The sequence below is a fragment of the Hesperophylax consimilis genome, chromosome 4, assembly GCF_061612785.1.
Source record: "Hesperophylax consimilis isolate HC1 chromosome 4, BYU_Hcon_1.0, whole genome shotgun sequence".
Lineage (NCBI taxonomy): Eukaryota > Metazoa > Arthropoda > Insecta > Trichoptera > Limnephilidae > Hesperophylax > Hesperophylax consimilis.
The window spans coordinates 24,823,066-24,839,531 of NC_142839.1; the positions used below are offsets into that span (position 1 = coordinate 24,823,066).

The following is a 16,466-nucleotide window of genomic DNA, read 5'->3' on the forward strand; positions in this document are numbered from 1 at the left end:
CGCAGGTCTGTCCAATACACCAGGGCCACACGTTGCATATTTTTGTAAACGGCTGCTTCACTTACGTCGTGAAGATTCTGGCTTCATTATAGGGTATTGTCTCGTTTTAACGTTGAGAAAAAACCAGCTATCCAGGTTTAAACCGATATGATGAAAAAACATCTAATTACTGTTCGTAATCGCAGGGCGATTTTATTTCTTCATGTAAAATATTAAGGGCAAGATTCTATTGAATAATTAAAGTCAAATTAAAACATAAAAATGTTAATAAGGTTAGATTTTTCCTTCAGCTTTTCATATAACATTATGCATTATAATAGCAGCTTGAATTAATTAGTTTACAAAGACCTCGTTAGCCTGAAACTAATAGAAATGTTTTATTTCAACCCTTTTAAGTGATAAAAGTTATGTTAATCATGGATGTAATATATACCCGTATTCACATAAACAAGAACCCAGGGAATTAAGTGAAAATATAAAAGTTTCTGGAAAGAAAAGGTAATATATGTTGGGAAAACTGTACGTGGATGATTCATACTTTTTAATTACGAAAAAACAATTTATGTATTTTTTAATTAATCAAAACCAAAACTTTATTCTGAAATATTAAGATTTGTAAGTAGTTCCTTAAATAACTGCCTACTTATTAAACACCGTAATATATATTTGGTGTAATATTTAAAAAAAATAAATAAGGAATTATACAATTTGTCTATAGAAACGTCACTTTCTCAACGACAAGATGTTTTCTTTTTTCTTTCTTTCTTCAGGCAGAAGGGTACCATAATATTGGAACGACGAAATTAAGACGACGATTTCACACTTGGGAAAAGAAACTTTACTGAACCAATAAAACGGCCACGGACCGTACAAACAAATTTACAGACAGACGAAAAAGGCTGAGCTAAATCAGGACTTTGCCGTGCTCGGTCAATAATTTTTAGAAAACTTTGTCACTTTGGATACGGTTTGCTTTTATTAAAATAAAAGCTCCGAATGACGCGGGTTGAAGAAAAAGTCCGATTCCCCCGAAGAAAACAGTGGAATACCTGAAGTATTCTATTGTTTGTTTGTTTATTATTGCGGACCTTTGTTTCTGGGATAGAATATCCAGTCCGCAAGTGGCTAGTGCTTGAGCTAGTGGGGCTGAAAGAGACGGCAACTCATTGGTATGAATTCCGCGATACTGACGCGATACGACCTTTCTTCAGCGAAGGTTGACTTTTTCTATATAAGAATCCTAGTATTTTTATTCCGATGCCCTCAAAGCAAGACCCAATTTGGATAACTAACTATTTCCAGTGTAATCTCGCCATGAATGAATGTTAATTTTGAAAGCTCGGTATTTTTTATTACCCCATTTAGGAATTCAAAGGCCTTGAATAAACTTTTAAAATAAAATTACAAGAAAACACGTATTTTATCTTGAAAAGTAGACATTGACGGTAAAAAACCGATCTGATTTGGTCTTGCTGAGGTCATTAATTTATTGTTTTTACTGTTAAACATTCACCGCGTTCACTTACAGATCATGTTTTATTAATCTTCTTATTAAGGACGGGTTTCCTGCTGTCATTCACTACTTTAAATACACATAAATATGTCTTCTGGAATTCTGCTAGTTAGCTAAAGACGTAGTCTGGTATCCCTTATTCCATACTGTAGGCAATAATAATAATTACATCGCAAGCTAGAAGCATGTGAAGTATGCGGTGTGGACGTAGAAGATATAATATAGGTACCTACTATATTTCCAAAAGGATCCCTTCTTATTCTCGAGGAGACATAATACACGTTGCTGTTAAAGGGTGATTTATTGCCGATAAAATACTTTATACATCGATCGAAAACAGAACCAATCGGATGTTCGCCACCGAAATGATATACACATTATTCTTAAAACGTCGCGCGTCGGGGCCGTAATCAATTTAGTGAGTAATTGGTATTGAACGAACGAACTTTACGCATTCTGAATTTCTTAGTGGATAAGTGTCTGGAGGGGAAACTGAGATACAAAGCACGAGATTATCTACTGGACAAGGAAGAATGTGGAAGAAATATAAAAATAATATTTTAGTAAGATATTAAAGTAGCCGCTGAAAAAAGGAGTCTCAAAAAAGAGTTATTGTGTTTCAAATATATGTCGACCAAAAAGACAAACAACAAACAAACTCCGGCAGGAGTTCATTATTGTTCTCTATGGGATTCTGTTTTAGTGAGCGGGCTGGAAAAAGGCACCAAAGGAAATTTAATTTGGCCAACGTCAGATTAAAAACGTGGTCAGCTATTTCCTGGGAGACACGAACGAGACTCTGGCATTTATCCCTAAGTCAACGGGATCACGAAAATTACCAAGGAAAATAAAGGCAAACTTTGAAGTTTATCATACATTTCTAGGCTCTTCAATTTTAATATCCAGTCGATTTTACCTGCCAGCGGTAGGTAGCTTTTTTAGAGAATTACTATCCGTAGTCTGTCTGGCAGACAGGCGCGAGGAGGTTAACGGTATTGAGACAAAGCATTTCATTGAGCACGCTGGGAAGCAGGAGAAGCTAAACGACTCCTAACACAATGTTACGATGATCGTACGTCAAAGGATAGGATCATATTTCTCTTTCTTAACTAAGTTAAAACAATGTAGAAAGAAAATCGTAACAAAACTTATTCTTCAACAAATTGAGAAATTTACTAAGCGTATCCATATTTTACCTAATTCGCTTGTGATTTGCGACAAGTGATTTGTTTTTCTTTTGATGTAATAACTTCGTAATATTTACCTATTTGATATGAACGTAGGTAAATATTTTTATTTAATATACATATTTCAAAATATGAATTAATCAGAGCAATAAATTATTTATAAATCTGAGAACATTTTAGGCATGGTTGACTTATTTCAAAATGAATAGAATATTACACAATGAAAGTTTAATAAGATGCTTAATTCATGTTTGACTTAATAATATAGACGTTAACTTGGTCTTCTATTTTATTTTAGCGACTATATAAAATAATAATACATCGCACATACAAAACATAATGGTGAATTAAAGTAAATTGATGATTTTTCTTAGTCCTTCTCACTTGAGAAGTATTTGTCTTCTATTGTTTTTTTCACGAGTTTCTTCATAGACCTCTTTCAGCTAGTTTTTATTCTTAATTCATACTCATTAAACTTTTCAATTCCTTTTATATCTGTGGGGAGGATATTGAGAAGTTTTGATGCAAAATAAATTAAATTTCTTTGTCTGAATGTGGTTTTTTTACCTAGGAATACATTTTTGGATTCGATCTAGTGAGATGGATACGCGGTCTAGTAGTGGATTCCGTATTTTTAAATAGTTTCAATAGTATATTTTTAGTATTTATTTATTGTTATTACGTCAAAACTATTGAAAATTTTAATCGCAGATGTTGGGGTACTTTAAATGTCAGTGTGATCTTTATGATTCCTTTTTGAATTGTATTCAGGTTATGTATGTACTTACTCCTTAGATGTAGAAGATCCCCATCCTATAATTCCACATATCATTGATTATAACTATTTACTAGATAAATTGTCCCTATTAAAACTTTCAGGAAGAAGAATAAACACAGATTTAATAGTACTACATAAAATACTTAATTACAAAATTGACTGTCCTGAGTTACTCCAATTAATCAGCATCCACATACCCAAAAGATCTTGCAGAAATTAATACCGTTTTATTTTTACAACACCAGGACACTGTCTTATCAAAATTCCCCGATTCCAAGACTTAGTCTCGGAAATAAATACTCTGATCTGGGAGGTATATTTCATCTAAAAATAATCAATATAAAAATAATATTTTAGTTATATTTCACATCCTGATGAAGCTCGACTGTAGCGAAACCGGTAGATGTAATAATAAAAAAGTCGTGGTTAATAAACAGAGTGTTTTATTTGATTTAAAATATGAATATTGTTTATTTCAATTCTTTTATATATCGAGACACAAATAGACATCTATAATTTCCGCAATAAATATATTTTCATTTTTATTTTGAATATGTTTAATTATTTAATTATGTGAGACTTCTTATCATTTTTACTAATGTATCTTATTTTATTATATGCTTTTGTTGTAACATTTAATATTTTTTCTTTTTTCGTTGTATTATGTTTCCTTTATTATTTTAATTTTGTAGAATTTATAATAACTGTGATACTCTACTATTAAACTTTGTAGTGTGTAAAAGCCCATTAGGGCGTGTAATAATAAATATTCGATTCGAAAATGACATATTGCATAGTAGACTTTGTCCATATCCTTTTTATTTACCACATATCTTAGATTTTTTAAGAAATATATATATATAATATAAAGGCTTGTGACTTTTCCGTAATATTTTTGATGTGTAAGTCCTATCTAAGTAACCTATACGTACACCAAAAGTGGAGGTGCAACTCCACAAGGGTGATTTCACGAGCGGGTAGGTGGTATGACATTTCAGAGACGCGCCTCGGATTATTACAAGGGTAGAGTATCAAATCTGGCAAGCTTATCCGTAATATTCCAGGTAAGCTCTGATATTTGGGGAATTTAAAGTAGCTTCCCCAATAAATTGTAAACCTTGAACAAAATACCTACTTTCTTTTAACTACACATCGGCAGTTGTAGCAGCGATATCGATATATTTGAAAGAGGCATGTGCCTAGTCTAAGTCGAAAATCATGATAAAACTTTTGTACAAAAAGATTATGAAAAAAGAAAATTAAAAAAAGAGTTCTTAGGAATTTCTTCAGAGAAGTTTTCAATAGAGTAATTTCATTAGATATCGATGGCATCGATGCTAAAACGAAAAAGGAAATAGAGTTCTTAACAAAATCAATGTACATTACTTCTCTGTGGAAACATACACAACCTACAATGGCTATAAGCCATATAGTAACATTTAAAAAAATATATATACCTAAAAAAGTGAAAATACTTAGGCGGAAGAATTTTAACCGCTGACAGCGGCTTTTTAGTGCTCTTTTTATGGTGAGGTAAAAGGTGTAATTCAGACATTTTACAAACATTCCATGGTAAATGATTGGAAATTGCCGTAGTTCTGAATCAGTTGCCGAAATAATAGAAATTTGGAACACCACTCGATTGAAGTGCCGTTTGAAACAATTATTAAAAGATTAAACTTTCAAATCAAAAACCCTCATTATTGAAAAAATTGCATTTTTCTATAATTAAATCTACTGAAGAATTTCGCTAACCTGGGTTTTCATTCTGGCTCTTCAGAGATGTTATTATTATTATCAGTTTAAAAATAATTCAATAAATTGTTTTTAAGTAGGTATAGTGATTAAGATCATATTTTTACAGCCGTGGGCGTTCAAAACATTAAGTTTCATCTTGTTTGAACAATTTATCCTTAAAAATAAGTGTCCATTATTAAAACAAATATATATGTAAGAAGCCTTAAAATTTTTAAAGCCTTTCAGATTAAAAAAAAATATATTGAGTTTAAGAGAAAGCTTTTATGAATAACGCGACAAATAGTCGATTAAAGAGTTGCATCAAATATACTGGAAAACCTCATAGGAGGTTTCTTTGGAGGAGTCAGAAGGAATTTTCCCAACAGTTTTATTGTTAAGAAGAAATACTTCCGAACGATCAAAGGGGACCGAGATGACGCGGCGTTGCTTTTTGCAAAGGAGATGGATTGGAGAGGTGGAGGAGGTTGTTTTGTGCAAATATTACCACCCAATAAACGTATAATCTACTTTCCTTCAATGGGCAAAACTCTCATAGGCATCCACCATTTACCATGCTGGGAACTTCTACACTGGCGGCTTTCATTGAGATGATTGGAGCTCGTCAGGCCTTCTGCTTACTGCTTACAGCCTATTGCCTACTGCCTACTGCCACCTGACTTGTGCTGCGTGCCTACGAAACAGCCGATTTAAGTGAGGATGTCAACTTATTAGGTTCAACTCTGTAAGGAAAAGGAGAGATATAAATAATTCAACACCACTGCTGCTGTTGTTTTCAACACCAAGTAGTCCTTTATTTAAACCTTTACACCACATAACATTATAAAAATGATAACGATCTTACTTTAAAAAGTTTTTCTGTTTCGACTGTTAAATATTTTTTTTATTAGACCATTAGCCACGGCAAAAATTCAACAAGTTGCAATTTGTTGAACATTTTTATTTTGCTTGCGAAATACATAAATCGCCGTTGCCGAATAGCGTTCGGAACGGCTATATAAATACAGACAAACGAAGGATACTAAAGTTGTCGCCACCTGTCAGTGGATCCGCGGAAAAAGAACTAACCAGCGCAGTCCCAGCTTCTCGGAAATATCCCCCTGCAGAATCAACTAGCTTTGAAATACGTCAAAAAATAAATCCAACCGGAGAGGAAACTTCCAAATCTTGCAGACTGCAGACTGCAGGTGTACCAAAGTAAATAAACATCATGCTAACTGCGGAATAGAGAACACAGCCTTCGAAAACGCACAGGGAAAATGAAAACGCTGAAAACTTTTGTAATTAAATATTAACATTCAAAGACCGAGACCGTGAGAAATATCAAATTCAAAAGGGGTTGGTTTAATATAAATTTATTAATTATCTTTATAATTGGATTCCTCGAGGAGGTCTAAGAAAATTGCATTTCGAATAATTGGAAATTCATACATTGAAAAAAAATCTGTATAGCACACGGAGAAAACTTACTGATATGAAATTGTTAAATTATTAAAAATCTGGTCAAATTATTCCTTTTACTGTTAAAAAATGGGACCTGAGGCCTATAACGAATGATTTGACCAATTTCATAACAAACTATCAGTACCTACTATCAGTAAAGTAAGAATTTGTTGTGAGGAAGTCGGAACACGTATTCTTCAAAATAACAATAGTTTCGCATCTTGTCCTTTTTATTAATTCGGACAAGAGCACGTGCGTGAACACGCGTTCAGATATATTCTGAATGACTAATATTTAACTGGGAAATGATCATGCAGTCACATTTTTAACAGTATCTTGATAAAAAGACTTGTACTCATTTTTCCCAGTGTATTATAAAAACGCTTTTCACGGAAAAGCAAGCAAGGGCGGAGTGGAGCTGGAGATGCCTCGTGGGGATACGATGATAGTAGTGCAAACACAGGGGCTAAAAGGGGCCATAAATCACACCGTAAACCAATTTTTGATACATATTACACCGATAGTTCACAGCTTGCAATAAATCCATAATGTGAAATATCTATAATTCAATCACAGCCCGTCACACTATACGTTTTTGGCTCAGAAGGCAAAACCCCCCGGGGCCTAAGCCATATTGTGCGTAATAAATTTTGGATCAAGGAGTAATGTTCCTTCAAAGCGGACATTTTCCACTTTTTGCATTGTAATGTAGAAACTCTACCGCACGGCTTTTACGAATATTTCACAAGTTACATTATTTGACTTCACATACTCGAATGTGTACCTATATCATATCGAAAGTATTTCTTTACTAACAATTAAAAGCTCAGCAGCTTATTTGAATATCTAAAACGCTCAAAGTTTCTGCTCTTTGAAATACATATCTTTAAGATGTTTTAACAGAATAAAACAAGTTTTGCAAGGGGTTTCATTCAAAAATTCTCATAAATATTCATGTAAACAGAACATACTCATAACACATAATGAATATGAGTAGGAATAAAGTTTTTGAAGTTATTACAAGTGAACTCTTTGAAAAGACATGGTGTATATCAGTGAATATATTTTTTGAAGCAGTAATAAACATTCATTAGTATGGAAAACTTTACATGAAAGGGCTTCATTTCGAATATGTTTGATGTACAAGCTTAGAGAAACCTTTGCAACGCAGACGGGTATAATAACAAATATTGGTTCTACGGGTTTTACATAATTAATTAAGGATCCATATTCTAATTTTAATTCAAATGCTCTTGTTGTGACTGACGGTAGCCTGTTTTGAAAAACTGCTAAAAATAAAATTAAAACAGGTTTTCCGTTGAACCAGTATGTTTGAATATGGTTTCAAATGACGAGTAACTCATTACAGATACGTGAAGAGTAATAAACCAATCATTGAAATGTTTCTTGTTAGTTCAATTTACACACAAGTGGCATTAAATAATTTGATGTTTCTCCAGTACGGCGCGTTTTCCGCGAATTTCTCGACAGCTCGTATGAAGTGTTGTCTCTACGGCAGCAGGGGCCATTAATCATCCCTGAATAAAAGCAGCGCTCGAGCGGCACAGAACTATACAGCCAGACATTTGATTAAGTGGTTGAGCTGGCCAGGAGCATATTGACAGATACTTTATAGGAGGTAATCGAGGCTCTTACCTCTAGCTGCTCTAGCAGGCCGGCCTTAAATCATATACTTCAGGTCGGAAGTCAAATGGTTGTGTACAAAGGTACTCAGAGAAAATTAATCGTGGTCTTTAGCTATATACACACGAATAATTTGATTTTTGTCGGAAAATGAAACAATACTATTAAAATACATTTGAATATCCAATATCATATTTTAATATTTATTGTTTTGGTTTCATAACTTTTTGGTTGAATTTTTAATAATATTAAACAATTCCTACGTGTAACCATTATGGCAGGCTTTGGAGAGAGAGAGAGAGTTAAAAAAATAGGCTTAAAAAGGTTGCAGGTTCGATTTCTGCCGCAGCAGCAAACAAACTGGTTGTATAATATTGCATATCTATTAATTCATCAACCACTTTTTCCTGGAATTAGGAACATTTATTGTTAAGTTATATGAAACTTATAAAATCTGTTTGATAATCGATGCCAGCGTTTTTAAAAATCTTAACAAACTATTTGTAAATAATGGTTTTTGTCAAGTTTTAGTTCAACTGAATGAATGATTATTTAACATTTGATAAAGAAACGCACCAGTTCGTGATTAGCGGTAACGGGGTGACCACGAAATGATCCAATTGAAGTGACAACCATAAAGATGCATAAATACCAAACTAAGGACAAAGTGGCGCTCCAAGTTTAGGACGGACGCGGACGGGCTGGCCGCGGCGGAGAGTGACGAGGAGCTTGCGGCGCGCGGCGTGCGGCGTGCGGCATGCAGCGGGTGAGTCTAGCCACGTGGATTGATGTAGTTGCCAGACGTAGGGCATCGGGCGAAACACTAAAATAAATCATCGCCTATGGAAGACCTACCAGACCGGTGTGGACTCGGCAAAACACTGCGATTACATCACAACATAACACTATTATTGGTCCATTTTCACTGAAAACCAATTGAAGATTATCTTAAATCAACAGTTCAAAAGTACATAAACACGCGAAACTTCAAAAATAAAAGTATACTTCAAAAATATACAGCTCGCCGAAAGATCGCTCAACTGCAGTAAAACTGAAACGTTTTCATGGTATTCAAGAAAATGTTTCGGGAAAAGATTCGGTGAATTCGAATCGGATAGTTCGCGCAAATTTAGAGTTCGACCGACAAAGGTTGCGATGTTTGCGTGCGCGCTCTCTGGGAACGGAACAACAACTGGCGGGAAACACCTGCGCGCTGCGACGCCGCGAAGGGGACTGACGACGCCCGCGCCGCGACGCCCCCGCTACTCCGCGCCCTCCCGCCGCGCATACTTCCTTGCGAGGGTTGCTCAGGTAGAAGCGGAAACCATCCCTTTGGCTCTAGTTTATACCCCGCAGGTGATGCGCGACATACAACAAATGCATTGCACCTACGCAACTCAGAACTAAAAAAGTGCACAAGTGATTTAATTGCCTACTTCAACCACATTATTTGAAGAAAAAAATTTGTTGAAACGCTAAAAAGATATTATGCTTTATAGAGCACTATAGAAGACATCGATTGTAATTAAGTGATTTAGGACATGGCATGATCCGCAAATGAGTGGTTATCAATATTAGATGGTGGGTAAAATAATGTTTATTGTGTGCATTTATGGAAAAGTTGTCACTACTATTGCATTGTATTTTTAATAAGAACAAATATGTATATATATAACATAAGTGCGCTTTTGAAAGTAAAAAAAAGCTTTATTAGCACGCAAATGAAACCATACACTTATAATTATAGTTTTCTAGGAACCTATAAAACTTGAAATCTGTCGTTAATGTTCTCTCTAATTTCCGTTTTGTTTCACGCAATCCTTGAATGGTGCGATCGTTTCTAACACCGTTCCGTGAAGGCCTAATCCGGGAGTAATATTTCTATGGTAACTAAATATAATAATTGTAACCGTATCAACGTGTAATTACCTAGATACAAATCTTTGTTAAATAGCGTCGCCTAACAAGCAACAAAACTCAGATTTATCGAATTCAACACGATGTTTAACGCGCTTTATCGAGCGCGGCATTCGTGTTGTGTTGGAAAGATTTGAACGATATTCAAATAACTGCCTGGCGTAAATTTCCAATGAAAATAAAGTATAGAAACATGCATGCAAGGCATAGCATAACAGTTGCCTTAATCGAAGAAAATGTCTTTGTTATTGTTCTCTAACGCAATATACGAAGTACGCATTCCAAGATTATTAAGTCGGTACTCTTTACATGAAAAATAAGTAGGAATTAGAAATGAAATGTACCAATCGATACGAGCGTTTATAACACACGACTAGAATAAAACATTATTAAAAGTAATATCGTGATTTATTTTTGGGATACTACGCCGTGTTGCGCTACCCCTTATTTGGCCAACGTTCCGTACAGCGTTACACTTTATTTTAATAACACACAACCGGTTTCAGAAGTACCCTTACTTCATCAGGACAACATTAAAACAAACTAAAACTTAAGTAGTTTAAATAACAATATTTTTTCAGAGTTAGTTAATCATCTCATTTCCACCGATTATACTTTTGTAACTTTTAATAGGGGGTTAAAATTCTTCACCATAACAATAAAGCCAAAACATAAGATAACTTAGAAGCACTGAAAATCGGAAAATCCCTTAATAACTCTAGTTCATTGAACAATCAAATAAATTGATATTTTAGTCCTATTTAGACATAAATCCCTTAATTACCTCTTCCCCTTTGCTCACCTCCCACTCAAATACAATATATAGAGAAAAAAATATAAATTTCAGAATTGTATATCTTATAAGTTAGTTTAAATATTCTCCTGATGAAGGAAATGCGGTAAAAAACAAATTTATATGTTTACATCGTAAATTAAAAAAGTTAAATCATTTTAAAAATTATATGGAAAGATGCAAACATTCTCTTTGCATGAAAATGTATATTAGCCATAATATTCTTACTTTCAGGATGAAACTCTTTAGTAAAAATACGATTTCACCTAAAGTTAACAACCCCCGAGAAGTTTAATCCTTTACGACGAGCGCTAGGGCCTCTTTGCGAATCTCCAGAGAATTAAGTGGAAACTTTGCAAAAAAAAATACGAGCTCTCACACGGAAACTGGCAGGCGGTAACATAAACAACACAGATATAAATGATTGCGAAGGTCTCAGTTATAAGTTTTCATAAATCAGTAGTTGGTTATTAAAAGACTGAAATCATAGTCATAAAACCAAGTACGGAATCATTTACTCAGAACGTACAGCATTTTTTAGGAGGGAATCGCTTAAAAAATAACGTACAAAATTCACGATCATTTCGTTGTAGATGGTGAATAAATAAAACGAAGATAATGTTAAATTAACCAGCAGTAGATTCCAGCCGATAAGAAATATCATTTTAATGAGACCTAAACCAAAATAATTGGAATGTAACATAAAAGGACCTTCATAAAAAATGAGTCCGACTAGAGTCATAATGCTTTTTTATGGTGAATAATTTTAATTCCCATAAATGTCACTTAATGAATCGTTACTGACTTAACCGCACAGACCTCTGGCATATTAACCATTATATTTATTAAAGACGCTGTAAGAAGGTCGGAGAATTTGTTTGTATTTTCTCATTTCATCCAAATTCAAATGATAAAATATTCCTGAAAATAACCGAAAACTAAAAACTGTTGGTAAAATTTGAAGAAATAACTCTATTTAATTTTATTATCGGAAATAAACGTATAATTTTTTTATTTATTGTTTTTGTGTTTCATTCGTAGAACTCATTTTTTTTAAATTTATTAAAATCAAATTTAATAATATAATTATTAAGTTGTGCAAGTATTTTTTGGTACTTATTTGTTTTGTTAAATCTGTAACGGATTTCAAGGCTATACCTACTTGCAAAAATACTTGCAGAACTTAATTTTTGTTAAATAATAAGAAAATAATATAAATAAATAAAAATATTTTTTTTTCATTAATTTTTTTGAATTGAAACATTAAAATTTTAAAAATGCCTCACCTTACGTTTTTCGTTTGTAAAATGACGTAACGTAAAAATATATAACTGTCACTCACTATTTTGTCGTTACATTTAAATATAAATTAATATAAAAAAAAATCATAGTTTTTTTTAAATTGCTGTCGAAACCTTTGTTTCATAGAGTTGTACATTTTAATTTCTCTGTGGTAAACTTCTAGATTAGAATATAAAGCGTAGTGTTTTCTCTTTATAATAGCGTTTAGATCATGATAGCTGACGTGTACACGGCGTCGCTCGACTTTTCTCTACTTTCTATAAATTAAATATACATGTATTATTATTCTTTAACTTATAGTGAGAACGCTTTCAAAATCCGTTCCGTAGTTTAGAAGAACTAAGTGTGCAAACAGACAGTCGCGGATAGCGACTTTGTTTTATACTATTCAAAGATAAAGATTTCTCACAATGATAGTACAATGAGACAATTTCTATGAGACCATATGCCATGTTCCTAAAAGAAAACAAATTTACTCTATGGGTTATAGCTGCTTTTTCCTAAAACCGAACAAATTAGCCTGAGGGGTTAAGGGAAAGAAATACAATTTCCTTTATGGAAATAGCAGCGAGATTGTCAATGTCGATAAAATTTCTTGATTGGCAGCTCATGCAGACACGGAATAATTCGTGTCACGGGTAAAACATAAAAACATTAAAAAAAAATTTATTCGATAAAACCAATTCGATTTATCAGATTGACGAATTTGATAATATAATCCAAAAGTTGAGAAAATTTATAATTTAAAAAAATTATCAGGGCAGATCAAAGAGCGCTATCAACGGAACTTGATCAGATGATTATCAACATAAATTTTGGCCACCATGAGATGTCGTGGAGGTAGTGAGAAAACTCTAGTTATCTATACGGAAAAAGTTGGTCGGGTTGGGTTTGGGGTTCGGAGGAGGGGAAGGAGACAGAAAAAAGTTTCCAGCATAAAACATATTGATCCTTACAAAAATCCGAGTGTGAAGCAGATTTAGGTGATATTTGACAAATACGTTCATTATTGAGTTTTTTTGCCTGGCATAACTAAACAGACAAAGAGAAAAGAATGTTATACAAATTTTACGCAGCAAATGTTGTTTTAACGCAATAATTACCATTATTACATCATTTAAAATTACGTAATATTATATTCATAATTACAAAATATTTTTGATTTATAGTTTGACAAAAATAAAGAGTACAAAAAATATGCGCTACCTGTTTACGCGGAAATATACATACACTGTACTGTACTTTCGAATAAACATAATTCCTGTATCAATCCTTGATATTAAGGCGAATCCAGATTCGAGAATAATAACTGGCGTCTGCCCGAGGCTCACATTTTAATTAATTCTGACGAATTCGTAACGATAACATGTCTTTTTAAAAATTATTTAAGACAATATTGGCGATTCCTAAACGAAAATTTGAAACAGAAAAATTAGAAAAAGATAAAGATAAAAATTAGAAAAATTAGAGAATATTGCCTACAATAATTAAATAATACGATTCGAGGTTTTATTCATTAAGTTATTCCAAAAATAAAATGTATTTTTTTAGACCGATACATACGGTAAGTTATTAAATTTAAATTTAAGATTAACAAAAAAAACACTACCATAAAGATATTTTATGTAAAACGGTTATATAATTTTATAAAACATTTAATTATAAAATTAACAGTAAGCACCAGATTTTATTTTTATAGATGATAAATTAGTCACTTCCCGAGGTATTCCTGTAGAAACATTCGAGATTTTAGTAATACGCTCATCAGAAATAATTAAAATATACTTCACGGTAAGATCAATTTTCTAGACTTGCTGGGGCGAATTCGTGCCGTCTTAACAGGAATGCTGGATTTCAACACCTCAGAAGCCCGCCGAAAAAAAACTTTAACATTTTTTAAAGTTAATCTCTGCAACCATACTTAATCCGTGTATTTTGAAAGAGGTGAGTTCTAATTTAGGAGGCGGGTATGGGTACCGCCGCCCCAAGAACCATTCATTGGATGACCAACACCTCTGCCATAGGTCACCCCAAGTGGTTCACTCCATTTGGTGACTTAGAGGGGTGCCCGGGTTCATGGGGTGAGGATTATCTAGGTCTTGGCGGCGGAAGCGCCTGTTTCCTGCATTCTGTTTAGCGGGCCGGATTTGGAGAGACTGGTTAAGGAAGATATTTTTACCTCTGCAGCAGGACTTTCTAGACCCATCATCTTGCACAGCAGAGGAAGGGATGAATTTAAACATCTGTCACTCCTGGACGCACTGACCCCCAGATTCCTACCCACCCTTCATACCATTTTCCTTCGCAGACTTTCCTCTTCTTCCTTTTCTTAAAAAGGCATTCCACGCAGCATCCCCAAAGATTACCTAGACAAACATAATAACCTGTTTTTAGACGCATGTCATAAATTAGTAAAACTGCCCCCATGACCTTTTTATATAAACCGTAAATTTGTAATCTTCTTCGTAACATATTGGTGTATTAGCGTTTTATAGAGAACATGAAGAAAGAAATAAATAAATTTAAGCCACATTAATAATGAAATTCAATACAATGAAGATGATTTTTCGCTGTGTTTTTTTTAAGTGGCGATATGCATCTTTTCTCTCCTTTGATGTAAACTTCTTAAAATATTAGATTTTTCCGTTGAAAATATACATTGGTGTAGAAAATATAGGATGACTATGAACAGACATGACATTTCTTGAATAATCTAAATAACAAACACCTTGTAAGTGGCCCATTGAGAAAGAGTTAGTGAACGAGTCGTAAGTTATTCTAGTCCATTTGCATATTGCGAGAAAATGTTCAGTCAGCTGTTGTAGCCACTGTGGCCGGGGCATCCCTTGTTCAACAAAGCCGAGTGTTTAGTTTAGAAAATTACTTTATCATTTGCAAATGCGTGTCCAGCTTTGGATGTAACCAATCCTAAGCTAACTACTTGCAAACGTAAATAAACTATACCATTTTACTTTCCTTTGAAAGAAACTTATTTTGTGGCAACATTTTTAATTCTAATAAAAAAAAATTAAAAAAAAACACTAAGATAACGCATTTTATTGTTTAGGCACAACCGACATGTTTACAAATCAATGGTAACCTCTCAAGGGTTTACTTACTGCTCAGGCCTCTGGAATATTAAGCATTATACGGGATTTTCCAAAAAGATGTTACCACTTGTATGGTACTTCAGTCTAAAAAAAACAAATAATAATATTATTTTTTAACTATTATTATCATAATTATGTTACTAGAATATTATTTAAATAATTAATATAATAGTAATTATCCTCACCATTATATCAAGGGACACACAACAATATCTATGAGACCATATGAGCTGTTCCCAGAAGGGAACAAATTGACTCTAAGGATAGTAGTAGTTTGTTCGTAAAACCGAACAAATTAGCCGAAAGGGTTACAACTGAAATACGGTATATTAAATCTGTTTTAAGTACCTAAGCCTCGAAAAAGGTAAGCATTGCTTACGAAAGATGTCGGTTGTACGTAAAAAATGAAATGGTTAAAACCAAGTGTTTAAAATTGTAATGCTGGTGTATTGGACAGACCTGCGGTCGACTTCACCATAGCAGGCCTAGAAAATCGATCTTTCCGGTTATCGTTTATTTTAATTATTTCTGATGAACGTATTACTAAAACCTCAAATGTTTCTAGAGGGATACCTCGGGAGTTACTAATTTATCGCATAGAAAAATTAAACGTGGTGCTTACCGCTAATTTTATAGTTAAAAAACGCTTTTTAAAATTTTCTAACTGTTTTACATAAAATATTTTAATGGTAGTCCTGTTTTTATTAATTTATAAATAACTTACATCGGTTGAAATACCTCTAGAAACAAGTAATACGTTCATCAGATGCGTCGAGCTAAGTCCCGCTATTAGGTTGCCTTAAACAAATTTTACTTCCCCCGTCAAATGTCAGAATAATATATCACAGTACAAACCTTTATTTTCGTTCAGCCTGTTTCGGAAAGCTTTCAACTTTTTATGTTTCTTCAAAGGGCAATAAAAGTTCGAGATGTAAAGATCTAAAACCGAAAAGTTTTCCCGCCCGTTCCATGTCGGGCACTGGGCAGGAGGAGAGTGGACCGAAATCCTAAAGGACAGGCAGAT

The 16,466-nt window shown here is 33.6% G+C and overlaps 1 protein-coding gene across 4 annotated transcripts in view; it reads right to left on the reverse strand.

The window, feature by feature from the left end:
- The window catches only part of LOC149424418 (pseudouridylate synthase RPUSD2-like), a 567,139-nt gene that overhangs the window by 218,688 nt on the left and 331,985 nt on the right, over positions 1-16,466 (reverse strand). The window contains exon 1 of one of the 4 annotated variants that reach the window (XM_089651547.1): positions 9,326-9,513. The exons of 2 other annotated variants lie outside the window; for them this stretch is intronic. The gene's annotated coding sequence lies outside the window, so the exon portion shown is untranslated. Of the gene's footprint in view, positions 1-9,175; positions 9,514-16,466 lie in introns of those variants that run through there. One more of the 4 variants, XM_089651546.1, reaches the window with a different exon arrangement.